Below are 14,101 nucleotides of genomic sequence, written 5' to 3'. Positions count from 1 at the left end.
TCTTGCTCATTAGAGGGGTATGCGTTCTTTGACCTTCTTTTTCTGGTTGACGTAACTGTGGAAGCCCTTATTCTTTGCATCCTTTGCCATGGTCAGCTCCATCCATGCTTTGGCCTTCCTGACCCCATCCCTACACAACCAGGTAGCATCCCTGTACTCTTCCCAGGTTACCTGTCTCTGCTTCCACTGCCTGTGCATCTCTTTCTTGCCTTTTAGTTTGACCAGCAGTCTCAACTCAGCCATGCTGGTCTCTTGCCCTCCTTTCCTGATTTCTTACACCTAGGAGTCGAGAGCTCTTGTGCTCTATGGAAAGCGTCCTTAAAGATCTGCCAGTTCTGCTCTGCTTCCTTGTTCCTGAGGCCCATTTCCCAGGGGATGCTATGGATTAACTCCTTGAACAACCGAAATTTTACTTTCCTAAAGTTCAGGGTCCTGACTTTACTCCCCTGACCTGTATGCCTCAGGACTGCGAACTCCACCAGTGCATGATCACTGCAGCCCAGGCTGCCTCCAATCTTGACATCACCAATTAGCTCACTTGCGTTGGTGACCATCAGGTCCAGTATCACATCCCCTCTGGTGGGGCTGTCTATTACCTGGCTTAAGGATTTATATTCAATGCATTCCAGGAGTCTCCTGGATTCCCTACAGCTTGCAGTGCTACTTTTCAGCAGATAGCAGGGTGGTTGAAGTCCCCCAGCAGACAAGAGCCTGCAAGTGCAATGCCTCCTGTAGCTAGAGTAAGAAGGTTTCATCTATAGGCTTCTCTTGATCAGGCAGCCTGTAGTAGACACTGGCCATGAGGTTCTCTTTGTTGCCTCAGTCTCTTATTCTTACCCACAAGCTTTCAACCTGCTCATGGCTATTCTTCAAAGACAGCTCTTCACGCTCTATCCATTTCTTGATGCAGAAGGCAACACTTCTGCCCCTCCTTCCTTGCGGGTCCCTTCTGAACAGCCTGTAGCCATCAATAGCCACATTCCAGTCACAGGATTCCTCCCAGCAGGTTTCAGTAATGGCAACTAGGTCATAGCTTCCTAGCAGCACAGTGGCTTCCAGCTCCTCCTGTTTGTTGCCCATGCTGCATGCATTGGTGTAGAGGCACTTCAGCTGGGCTGTTGGCTGTGTCACCTTCTTAGAGGAACATCCCTTCATTCCTTTGGGGTATGTCACTGGTGTTTCCCTTTTGGCTCCTATTACTTAAGGACCCTCTGCCTCATCTCCCTAAGACTTCAAGTGTGCTGCAGTGTAGCCAGCACAGGCTCAGAGCAACGGGTTGAGGGTCCTTGCTAGCACCCTGTCCCTCTAACTTCAATGCATCATCCCATAGTTTGTCACAGGCCCCCCTCACCCTTCAAGCCTAGTTTAAAGCTCTGTCCATGAGCCCCCCTAGCTTGTGAGCAAAGACCCTCTTGATCCTTTCAGAAGGGTGAATCCCATCTGACGCCAGCAAGCCTGGTGCTGTGTAGGCTATCCCATTATCGAAAAACCCAAAATTGTGTCAGTGGCATGAAGCATAGAGCCATGCATTGATAGACCGGTCTGTTTCTTCCAATGTCACAGCCTGCAACTGGAAGGAGAGAGGAGAAAATAACCTGTGCTACAGATTTCCTTGTCAGCCTTCCTAAGGCCCCGAAGTCTCTTTTGATTGCCCTTGGACTGTGCGTTGCAGCTTCATCGCCACCCATATGGAAGAGCAGTAATGGCAATACCGAGGCCTCATCAGCATCTCCTGTGAGAGCTGCCAGCTCCTGGCGGGCCTCCCCACTGCTCTGGTGTTTTCCCGCCTCAGGAAAAACCCCTGTGCGCTAAGAACTGCCTCTCCACTGCAGGTTGGGCCAGCTCCAGAGCAGCTGCCCTTGGCGACTAACATTCCACTCTTTAAGACAGAGTCTACAGGTGATCGATCCACACACAGATCAAACAGATACGATATTATTCTATATTATCCATCCACAAAAGTTGCAGAGCTATGTGATTTCACACACTACGGTTGTGATATTCAACATTAACTTTTTTCCAGTTACACTTACTTTAAGCTTTTGGAGTCTTGAAACATTGGAGTTTTCTGAAGACTCAAAAGGGTGCTATCAAGTGAGGAAAAAAAAATAAAAATAAATTTTTTTAACAAAAGGTAGTGGTTTTCTTCCCTAGAATTGCAGTGCAGTAAAAGACAGAAGATAATATTAAAAGGACAAGTGACAGACTTCATGCCTTATCAAGTTTTATAATTCTGAAATGGAACCTTCTAGATATAATTATTTTTGTGTGTATTCATCTATATATGCAAACACACCCCTCTTCCACAAACAAAAACATTTGTATGTTCACACTTCAGTGTTTTAAATTATTTAGAATACATCTCCTATTCACAGGAAGTTATCACCCACCACCCCCCCAAACATTCAGTTAAACAAAAGTAAGTCCAATGTCTAATGCCACCTTCCTGCACTGTACACCTGTCATGTCATCTCTTTACCAGGAGACACACCAAAAATTACTTTTGGACACAGAAGGTCTAGGAGGTTTTTTTTTTACAAAATTCTAGCCATTTGTACACTCAGGTTTTCAGTTCACTGTGTAGTTTTTTATTTTCTCTTGTGAGTTTAGCAGAATTTGTATGAGGAAAAATCCCCACTCATTGAGAGTGTGGAAAGAATGAAAAAGGCTGCATAACGGATTTTAGTTAATTTTAACAAACCTGATTGTAGTGGATGGGAGAACTATCAAGGTGTCTGACAAACCTGGGAGGTTAGAATAGATGGTTGCATCCAAAAGGGAGGAACATTACTTGTAACAGTAAATCTGAAAACTGCAAAAGTATATTAGACTATATTGTGAATAAACTTGTTTAGCCACAGCATGAGTTGGATGCTAAGTTTGTTATATAAAGCTAAAGTTGAGTGCAGATTGATTCATTCAGTTCACTGGTTATCAAAACTAACTCCAGTGTGAAAGTATCTCTTTAACACATAAAAAGCTTGGATTAGACTGCTTGCACTGGCTAATCAAACAGTGGAAGAGTAAAAAGTACTTGTCCAAAGCAATAAGCTGCACTGACAGACAGAATGTATATCTGGAGACTTTTTACATTCAAAGGAAAAAGTCAAGGGTGACTATCACAATAAGCAGTTCTCTTTAAGAGGTAGCTTCAATCATACTGTGAAAGAATTTAACAGAGACAGAACAAAGACTTTACAGATCTCATAAGCATACTGAAGTCAAGACAGGTCAATCTGGGAATAGCTGCTGTAGAAGGATCGCAGAGATAAAAGTATAAAATTAACTGGTCTTAGATTTTAAGGCAGTCACACTAGCAGCTGAAAATATTAGCTCATCTGTAAGATTGGCTTTCTTTAGGTAGAGCAGAAAGCGTCAAGCAAAAAGTCAAGGCTATTGACCCACATTAAAAGCTAACTTTAGGAGATATTTGCATGAGTCAGATCCAGGGCTACGAGTAAAAGCAACGGAATGGAATTTTCACAGATTTTACATGTTAAAGAGGGCAGAAATAAAAGTAATTTCAATAAGCACTCAAGAACTCTGCTATGAAGATGAAAACTCTTGACAAGTAAAGATAAAGAATAAAATTAAAAACATAGATTAGTTTGAAGAAATTACATTACTAAGATCACCGCATCCGAAAAATACACACAGAAACTCCCTATACTTCTGAACATAGATGAGAGTATTTCCCCTTTTTTGCACTACTGGTAGTTCATTAAGCTGATTGAAATGAGCCGGTGCCATGGTGCCAAGGAAGTGCTTTTATTCCTAGCAAACAAGTTGTAACTGTGGATCTTTGCTACCATTTACGGTGTAGTTGGAATGCATTGCAAGTGCATACGAACTAGACTTAGAACAAGTTCATCTGGGTATCACAGGAAAGATAACTATATAGTCAAGTACAAATGTCAACAAGTTCACCTCAGAAAATACTTAGGTAATCAAAATATGACAAACTTCACAATATGCAAGGGAGTATTTGGTGATTTGTTTTAAGAAGATGGTACTCCTTTTTAAATAGAATCACACAATGCAGAATCTCCATCAACACCTGAAAACACAGATCAGTTACATAGAAGAAGGTATATTTGCTGTACAGGAAAGCATCTGATGAAAATTTCAGTCATAATGTGAATATATGGCAAGACGTATCTAACTGCTCTCTCCAGTTCTCAAATAGCTTTTCATCTGAAGCACAAAGATGGAAAGTTCTGGTTTTAGGGAGCATGAGCTCTCTGCATACCAAGTAACAACACACCAATGCCTACTGAAATAATTTGAAAATGCTAACTGTGTCAGGATGGAGTTAACAATTTCTGTATAACTTTAAATAAAATACCAGTGGATATTGATATAAACTTTCAATTGTTTTTAATACATCTGTATGAACCAGTGGAAAAGTCTTCTTTGTTCTGCAAAGAAACGTTAATTTTAGTTAGAAAATTAAAATTGCTTATTGTAATATCCAAAAACATGTGAAATGAACTACATAATATTAACAGGATTAAGAAAGTTATGTCTAGCATTTGGACTTAAGATATCAACTAACTTTAAATGAGTTTTGGAAGAAGTACACAGCTACCTGAAAGGCAAACAGACCCCTAATGACATTCTTCAAAAGGGTTTATCTTCATAAATCAGAAAAGGACAAATGCAGTGGTAAGCCATGCTTTCCTAGGTGTCGTAGTACTATTGTTAATTACTTTTCTTCTTTATATTATATTAATGTCATCACTGTTATTTATTATCTGTGAAGGCCTCGCAGTAAAGAACTATAGAAGAAAGGCCTTTAAACTCACAGGAGGTAAGATAATAGAAAGAAACCTTTACTCCTAGAAAAGTAGAATTAGAATCCCATTTTCTTCCAAGGTATTATGAGATTCAGATTTCAGTTCAAGTATAATAAACCTAACCTTGCTGTGACTTCTGTTAAAAAAAGAATGACTTGTCAGTATTAAATAATCACAATGTATATCCAAACTGCCAAAAGGTGACATTTCAGCTCTATTCTGTTACATACAACCAAACAGCTCTTAATTCTGTTTTGTCTGTTTATCAGCCTCATGTCACTGAGCTGCTTAAGAATCTCTAAATTTGCTACGCTGTGAATGGAACTCTTCAGGGACGTAGTTGTCATAATGACAAGCAATATACCATACCCAAAATAAGGCCAATTACTCTAGAAAAGGTATGTCGAAACTAGCAGTCATCTCATGTTCTATTATTTCATCCTGTCAACTAGTACCTGCAGGAGACTGATGCCTACAGCTTCAAGTACAAACATAGTTCTAGAGGGGACTTCTGCTTTGCCAATGTAGAAATGTTTTTTGGAGGCAATTTGATTTTGAAATGTGACAAGATTTTTGGCAGCCCAGCAGGCACGCTGCTGAGGCCCCCATCCTGGTAGGCTGTCAGGAAGGTGGAAATACAGAGCCTTCAGCTTCTAGCATCCTAAACTTGCAGCCTCCTTGGGTATTTTCATGATTTCTCTCGTCAGAAGCTGATGAAGTGTGTTTCCAGAGTTTCTAAGCACTGCTAACTGCCAGAACTTCCATTATATTGATAAGAATCTACGTACCTGTGAGACTTCAGGCTAAACCCTCCTGTGAGACTTCAGGCTAAACCCTCCAAGCTCCAGTGCTAACACACTAGCCATGGTGCCTGGCTCACAGCGTTCTGCCAGATAGCACACTAACAGCTTGAGAAATCTCAGATTGGGGTGTAGGAGTGATAGCTTTCTATTTCTGAGATTGAATCTACCTGATAAACTGTATAACACTCCCGGAGCTAGACTGTCCCAGAGCTCCACGCGCTGTGAACAAGTACTTAAAATCCAACAGAGCAGTCTCTTTTTCAGACCAGTCTGTCTCCAGTTTCACATGTCCCTTTGCTGAATCTGTTAGACCTTCTACATTGCCTCTGTGTGATCAAGTTTTCTGATGATTCTGAAGTTTGAAAATGGTTGTGTCTCTTTTAGAACGTACCCTGTGCTTTCTTTTGATGGTTGTTTACTCTCCAGATGGATAAATTTGCTAAAAGAAAATCCTGAAATAATCTAAAGTGTTTTAAGTTTTTGGCCCTGGAAGATTTATCACTTTGAAAACAACAAAAATGCAGTGTTTTCTGTTTCAATTTCTCAGAGATAGATGGCAACAGCAACATAAGATTAAAGTCTGTTCCAGCCAATGGGATGTTTTATCTCTGGTGACATTTTTCTGTGATAAATACTGTAATGTTTCCTTTGAGTTCACTGTTATCTCAAGGCTATTAACCATAGTCCAGCCAGGTACCATTAACAGAGTTTTGAGTAACGCCTGCAACTGATCAGGAGGAGAACGCTCTTACCAGCTATGTTATAGAAGCCCTTGACAAGTTTATAGGACTTAGTGAGGCAACCCAGAGCTGTGAATGAACTGAAAAATTCAAGCAGGATATAGCTGTATGATACCAACAAAAATTTGCTGCTGCTAAAGATGAAAATACATCTTTATAAATAAATAAATGTTACTGAACATTAACTAAATGATGTGTTCAGGACTTGTAAGTCACATCTCCATGCAAGAGACTTCTCATTTTATTCATCTATCCATGTTTGATTATCACTCTTGTCAATGTCCTTGCATACATTAAAAAAAATGAACAGTTTCTGTAAATACTGCACAGAAAGTGCTGCAGAGTATCAATTCTCATTATCCTTAGGACAGTAACCACAGAAAAAGACAGTCTTTAATACGGGGAAGTAAAGAGACAAGACAGCAAAATCTGACAATGGCATCAAATAGTTTTGACTGATTAATCTCAGGAAGTTTTATAAGGATCACTATAAAGATTTAAAAGTAGGCTGCAAAGCATCATATTGCGAGAGAAATTAAACATATAGGATACAAAGTGCTCCCCAGCGGAGGAAAAGTTTGAACTATTATTACAAATTGATGGGTTCTACATAGCATAGTCAAGGAAAATCAGCTAGGAATGTGGAAAGCTCTATGAAGACCTAGGGTCAACACACACATGACTTTAAAAAAAGACTACAGTGCGTAAATGCAAAACTCTTGCGTAAGTTATAATACCTTAATAAATATTTACTAAATTACATTACCTAAATAAGACCATAAATAAATCCTTACTTATGGAAAACTCCTGTAAACTTAATTTAAGTTAATTCTTAATTCATCAATTTACCCATTTCCAATTGTGACCTTAAATTTATGTCAGGTGTCTTTGGTATTTAAAAACACTTTCACTTTAATATTCCTTAGCATATCTGTGTATTAAAAAACTTACAGGTTTTGGTTTACACAGTTAAGGACCTCTACGTAACCTGAATAATCTAGCAGACTGACCAATACTAAGTAATAGCATACAGAAACTGCTATTCTGCCTTATAAAAAGATAGTTTAATCACAACATCTGCTGATGACTTTATTAGAATGATAACAATTAAGAAATTTCAAATTCCATTCTTTTTTTAAGATTACCCATATTCTTGAATTATTGCCACTCTAAAATATCAATGTAAAGTGATAAATGCATCCTAAAAGTGACAATGATAATTTTCAGGATGCTATTTTAAATATATTTACTTTGCTTTAGTTACAGATCATATTTTGCATGCAAGGAGAGGACTAATCATCCACAGAAATCAGACTTTTCTAAGCTAAAGTGAAATAAATTATGGAAAATATTCAGGGCACTATTACTACCGGCCCAACACTACAGATCTGTGAGTTGATGCCCTCCCCTCAAAAGTTTGCAAGATTTAGAACTTATTTACTTAAAAATATAACAAATACCTGGTATTTTAATTTAAAGAAAGTTTCAATATTGATCTAATTGAATCACTGAAGTTAGGGTTTAACTACAAAATAAAATGAAATCACAAACAGGCTGCCCAGAGAGGTGGTGGGGTCTCCATCTCTGGAGATACTCAAAAACCCGCCTGGACGCATTCCTGTGCAACCTGCTCTAGGTGACCCTGCTCTGGCAGGGGGGTTGGACTAGAGGATCTCCAGAGGTCCCTTCCAACCCCTATCATTCTGTGATTCTGTGATTTAGCAACACCTAAACCAAATTAATTATTCCAGGAAAACAAATTCTAACATTCAAACACATTAAAGTTAGACTATTTCAATGTAGTTATCTTTTGTTTTGAGAAGCTGAAAGAAAAAAATACACATTTTTCATAAAGGTGAAGACCCTTGCTTCTTGACTTGTACTAAATAATTATATTCTAAAACTAATGTAATTTTTTACAAGTTATAACAAATATTTTCTACAGTTTTATTTACAAAGCTGTAGAAAGTAATACAGAAACCCTGAAATAACCAAACTAGAGCTTCATTACTTCATCCCATTTCTCAAACTGTTGTTGCAGAATAGGTGTAAAGAAAAAATAAATAAGATAGAGAAAAATCATTAGTGCCTTCAGATGTAAAATGAGGATCACAGAGACAAGGGGGTAGCTTCCTTGAAAGGAAGCTTTTAAACAGTAACAAACTGGTTTTCATTACAGAAATCCAACTCAGTGAACTGTTATATAAATTATGAACAATATATATGTGATAAAAAGCTACAAGTTACTGTGAGTATGGGTGTACAATGCATCCTTGCAGACTTACCAAGAAGTCCTTGTTCTTAGGGCTTTCACAGATGATAGATCTTATGTCTAAAAAATGTCTCTTACAATTCAAAAGTCTTTCAAAAGCTAAAAACATAAAAAGAAATTGCATGTATGTGTGTATGCACGTACATATGCACACACAAAATTATAATACATAAAGTGCATAACTTTTAGGGTCACATATTTACATTAATCCCTTAATTCAAGAATGACGTTGTAATAAAGAGTTTTCATGCAATCCAGATGATTATCATAAAGGCATGAATTGAAGAACACCATACGGAAAGTGTAAAATGTTAAAATAGCAAGACACTAAACCAGAACAAGCAACAAGAGAACTGTCAGCTGGAACATCTTAAAGAGATTCAAAGAAGTACTGGGTTAGTAGACTTAGAAAATTGTTTGAGCTTCAGCTGTTTTCTTAATTTTGGTTTTCCTTTCTCCTTTAAAAATGTTTTATTCCTGCTTCGTAAAGCCTTGATCATAAAACATACTTCTTTTTTATTGTATAACTTTTGTTTTAGCATATGTCTCAATTAGGTTTGGGTGCCCTGAGATGTATTTGAAGAACTTAGCAGCAGGAAGCTGAAACCTGCAAACGGAAAACCTGAACCCTAAAAACATGAAACCACGTATCTGAGAGCTTTATCTCAGAGCAGGTTTTTCTTTCCGAGATATAAGCGACCACTATCTAGAAACCCTAAGGAACAGACAGCAGAAAAAAAGCCTCACTCCAGTACAAAACCAACTTGTAATAATATCAAAAGAGGAAAAATGATTTGAACTTCCATTTACTAAATGAAGAAAAAAAAAAAAACACCAACAAAAAGTACCAAAACCAAGAAACGAAAGACACATGCAAAAAAAACCCAAAAACAAAACCACTTAAAATTTGAACAGCAGCAAATCTAGAGCCTTGTTTTTGAAAACAGAGGTGACAGCTGCACTTAGTGTTAAGAGCACAATACAGTTGCCATGAAATGATGAAGAACTCTGCTCAACACCTGCATGTCTAGGCACATTTGTCCACTAAATACTTCATCTTTCATGCAACTGGGGGAAAATTAGAACCAGAGCTTCAATTTTCACTATCAATCAAAGATAAAATCACGAAAGAATTCAACTGCTGCGGAAAGGTGTAAAAGAGCTGTCTGAAGCTTTTTCTGATGTTTCTTTATTACATTATAAAGCAACCAGATACAGATTATTACAGAAACAAAATTCTGCCTTTCAAATATTCACACCTGGCACACTAGAAAGCTATGTACTGTGAGCATATCTACATGCACATTTACTTTTTCTTTCTCTAGTTCTCTGCTTTATTTTCTCTTTCCTGCTGTAGAAATAGTGATTAACTGTTGAGAGAATGTTTGTTGCTAAGCAAGTTCTCATTTATCAGTAATGCTCACAGAGCTACCCTTTTACAGAACAGCTGAGACTTGTTCCTATAGTTCATTAGCCAGGTGCTGGCTGATAATATACTCAAGTAGTAAGGTTATATTTGGAAAATCCTTCCTTCCATGTAGTTGCTGATAACCTTATATGAGAGAGATTACTGCCTGTTCCAACTTTATAGGCTTGAAATTTTCCTTCAGCTGCAGATCATTATGTAGGCTAAACCCTTAATTCCACTGGTATTATTACTTTGTTAGCCTTTTTTTCTAATTCATCCACCATTTCAGACTCTGATTCAGCAATTATTCAATGTATATAATTTTAATCTCAAATTAGTTCCGTTTCTCTGCTCCACCTAACTTGCTTCATTTTTTCAAATAGGACATTTTAATTCTGGGTCACTTGCTAATCAATCGAAGAAATAAAAAAAATAGCTAAACCTCTATCATTGTGGGATCATCCTTTTTCATACCACAGTACTTAAGATGGTATATATGCACAGATACACATTATATACAGGATGTCTTAAATACTGGGAAATACATTGATATATACTAAGTGATTCTGTCATAGGGTGATATTATATTCAGTAGGCCATTTCATTTTAGACAGCAGAGGCTCTGCAAACCAGATAAAGCTAGACATTCAGATTTTCAATGTCCACGGTCTTTTAATAAGCCCGTGGGCTCAGGCATACAAATTTCCTGAGGCATGCCATTTTCCTGATTGAAAGATTATGTTACAGAGATACAGCCAACACTTAAAGGTATTATTTCAAGTCTAACCTGACTGACATATAGAAACATCTTTTTTTTCAGCTGTGAAGCAATGTTCTGTAAGCTGAATTCCAAGGAAGTTGTGCTTCATTTCACCAATGCCAAAACAAGGGAAAATTATCAAAGAGCAAATAGTTTATGAGCCAGTGCCCCATTTTTCCTCCCAAGTTCCATTTCATTTGTGATTTCAGGTTAGTTTAGTTAATAGTTTGATCTAGATTTTTTTTTTCCTGCAACTAATATGACGATCATAACAATTCTCCTTTTCAGAACATTTACAAGAGATGTTTGAACTCACTCACATGATGAAGAGAAATTAAGCCTTATATCTCACAGTACACTGAAGAGCATCCCCAGAATTGGATTATTGGCTACTCTGAAAAATATGATCTAATCTGTGACACTAACATCCGTATATAAAGTACTTAAGTTTGAATTGATTTAGAAAAATCTGAAAGCTACTTCTCTGCTCTACTAGTAAGACACACATGAAGGAGCCGGTATGCCTGAATTCTTTTATCAGTTCCACTGAATATTTAGTTATTGAAAATAGCACTATACTAGTAAAATCCACCTACTAAAGTGCCTATAGCTTGTAGTGAAGGAATTTTTTGCGGAATATTCAAATCAATGTCCGCAGACAGTCTTTTAATAAGTCTGTGGGTTCTCCTCAGGGTAAACTTTTTATATGTAACGTGATTGTCATTATCACTGAGGTACTGGTAGCAATGAGAGTTTCACTCCTCATGTCCCCCCTTTCATTTAATTCAATTTGAAATAAACATTTTGTGTTTTATGATTTATGAACAAAATGGAAACAAATATATTTGAGGTCAGTCCAAACAATACAAAAAATTCTCTGTGGTTTGTCAGTAAAATGGCAATTACTTATATGGCCCTACCGTTACCCCTTTTAAACTATCAAAATCTACATTTAATTGGCAAAGCAAGCACTTTACAAACATTTTGGTAGGAAAATCAGCCTGTCATTTATTTAGCTATGTAAATTAAAAAAACCTATCTATAAACTCTTGAAGCAATGTGATAGTTGTGGGATTTTGGCAGTGGAAGAGGGAAACATGGTTGTTTTTCATTAATAAGACAGGGAGGATACCTGCATGAGCAATTAAAGACTTCCAGGAAGTGTAATAAAAATAATTTAGAATTATTCATTAAGGTTACATTGAATATCAAAGACTACGATTTGTGCAGTACTGCCGATGAAACTATTTTTGTTGAGCAATAAATCAAGTTTCAAATGAAACCAGGAATTACTAAGGAAATAAAAACATTAAATAGATTTAGTGAAAAAAAACCACCTTCCACTGCAACTTAAAATGAGTTTAAGATCAAGTTAGCAGAAATTAATTCAATTTAATTTGCTTCAGAGAGCAAATTTTCTAGAAGAAATTAAAGAAACATCTCTTGTTTGATCAAAGTATTAAAATTGAAGGGCTGCCCAAGAAGCCATGCTTTAAGATGGAAGACTACACCTTGCAGAGAAACGTGTTCTTCCAGAGAACTGAAGGATTAAGAATGAATGAGAAAGGTGTTCCTAACTCCATTGTGAATTCCTTGTAAGCCCAGTTGCAATGACAATGGTATTTCAGGGGAGCTTTTGGTGAATTCAAGAGGAAAAAAAAAAAGAAAAAAAAAAAGGATGCTCAAGTACCTTTTCCTTTCAGCTCATAGGGCCACGAAAGCCACTTTGACCTGAAAACTTTCTTCTGGTGAATCACCTGTGCTGAACTAGTCCTGTTTCATGCAGTCCAAGTCATTTCTATGATTTTGGCAAGAATGTTCACTTGATAAGGATTTTTTTCTTAGATTATTAGGTACAGGACTGGGGGAAAGAGTGGTAATTATGTGGTAGTTGCTTAGGTTCTCCTTTGTTTACTTGCTTGTTTGTTTTTCTTGTCTTTGTTGGTTGCTTTGTGACTGTGCTGCACAGCAAGTTATAAGTCCACCATCAAATTAGACTATGGCTTTTGATAATGGAATGCATTCAGTCTTTTCTCTCTGTTTCTTGATGACACGAGGCAATTTATATTAAAATGTCACATTAAAATAAAGAACCTGGGGAAACAGAAATAATTAGAGGCCATGCTCTTTTTTCAGACTCCCTATAGCACACTGTATTTATTTATAAATGGAACGATTTTAACTCCTGAATAGCAGTGTGCCCCCCAAAATCCTTTGTGAGCAAGGAGAAGGGCCATGCAGTGCAGTGAGTAATCTCACTCCTTAGTTGTTTAGATCAAATGGCATCAGTGGTCTCTACGTAGAGTTTGTGAGCATTTCCTGGGGTATTCACGGTATTCCAGCTAAAACATTCTGTTGCAAACAGCAGCAACAAATCTCAAATATGTTGCAAAGTTCAAAGCAAGAAGTGGAGGAAGATTTTTATTTCAAAGTAAAATTGATTTCACCCATTCACACGCATGGTGGCACATGCACATATTTATAAGCAGCTAAATGCGTATTTCCACCCAGTCTGGACAGAATTACTCGAGGTAAGGCAGAGGACAAGAGACACAACCTTTGGAGGCCTCTTCACATCTCTTGGATTGCCCTTAGATGGAAGTCTGGTCTGTCTGCGTGTTTTTCCATGTGCTGTGGGAAGAACAAGGGAAGCCCAGAGGCTGGCCAGCAGTGCTGGAGTGTGCGGAGAGCCTGTGGGACTTTGTCCGGCAGCCTCCCAGAGAGGCATGGGATGTTATCAAATGAACCTCTTGCCATATATGCCTGGAGATGTGTTCCATGGCTGCAGAAACCAGATGGGACCCTGGGAAGACGCAGCCAAGACCTCAGTGACTGGCACGAAACACCAATGCCAAGCACAGGACAATAGGTGGGAGAGGGAGTGGGCAGTGGTGGTGTGGTAACCCCAGATGCATCTGCTGTTTCTGCAGCTCCGATGGGGCGAGCGCCACGTGCGAAGGCAGCCCGTTTGGACATCCCCAAGGAACGGGCTCTGGTATCCCTGAGCGATGGGTTCTGACGTCACCAAGGGATGGAATGTGACCACGCCTCCCTCGCTGCCTATATCCAGGCTACACGTCTCACCTAGCTGGCTCGTGCCTTCGCTCCAGCTGAGTGAGCACACGAAGCCTGGAGCGTCGAGCAAGGCTTTGGGTTGGCGCTGGGGTCGGGGGTCGTGCCTGGAGAGTTGTTGACTGCAGCTCCCAGCGCACATCCACAAAGCCCCACTTCACAGGTTTTCCGTGGCCCTGCCAGAGTTAGGCAGCCGGGACACGCAGGCACGCTTGCAGCAGCAGAGGTGAGCTGTACAGGGAAGCTTCAC

This window comes from Chroicocephalus ridibundus, chromosome Z (assembly GCF_963924245.1).
Source record: "Chroicocephalus ridibundus chromosome Z, bChrRid1.1, whole genome shotgun sequence".
Lineage (NCBI taxonomy): Eukaryota > Metazoa > Chordata > Aves > Charadriiformes > Laridae > Chroicocephalus > Chroicocephalus ridibundus.
The sequence above is the reverse complement of the archived record's forward strand: the minus strand, read 5'-3'. Positions refer to the sequence as shown.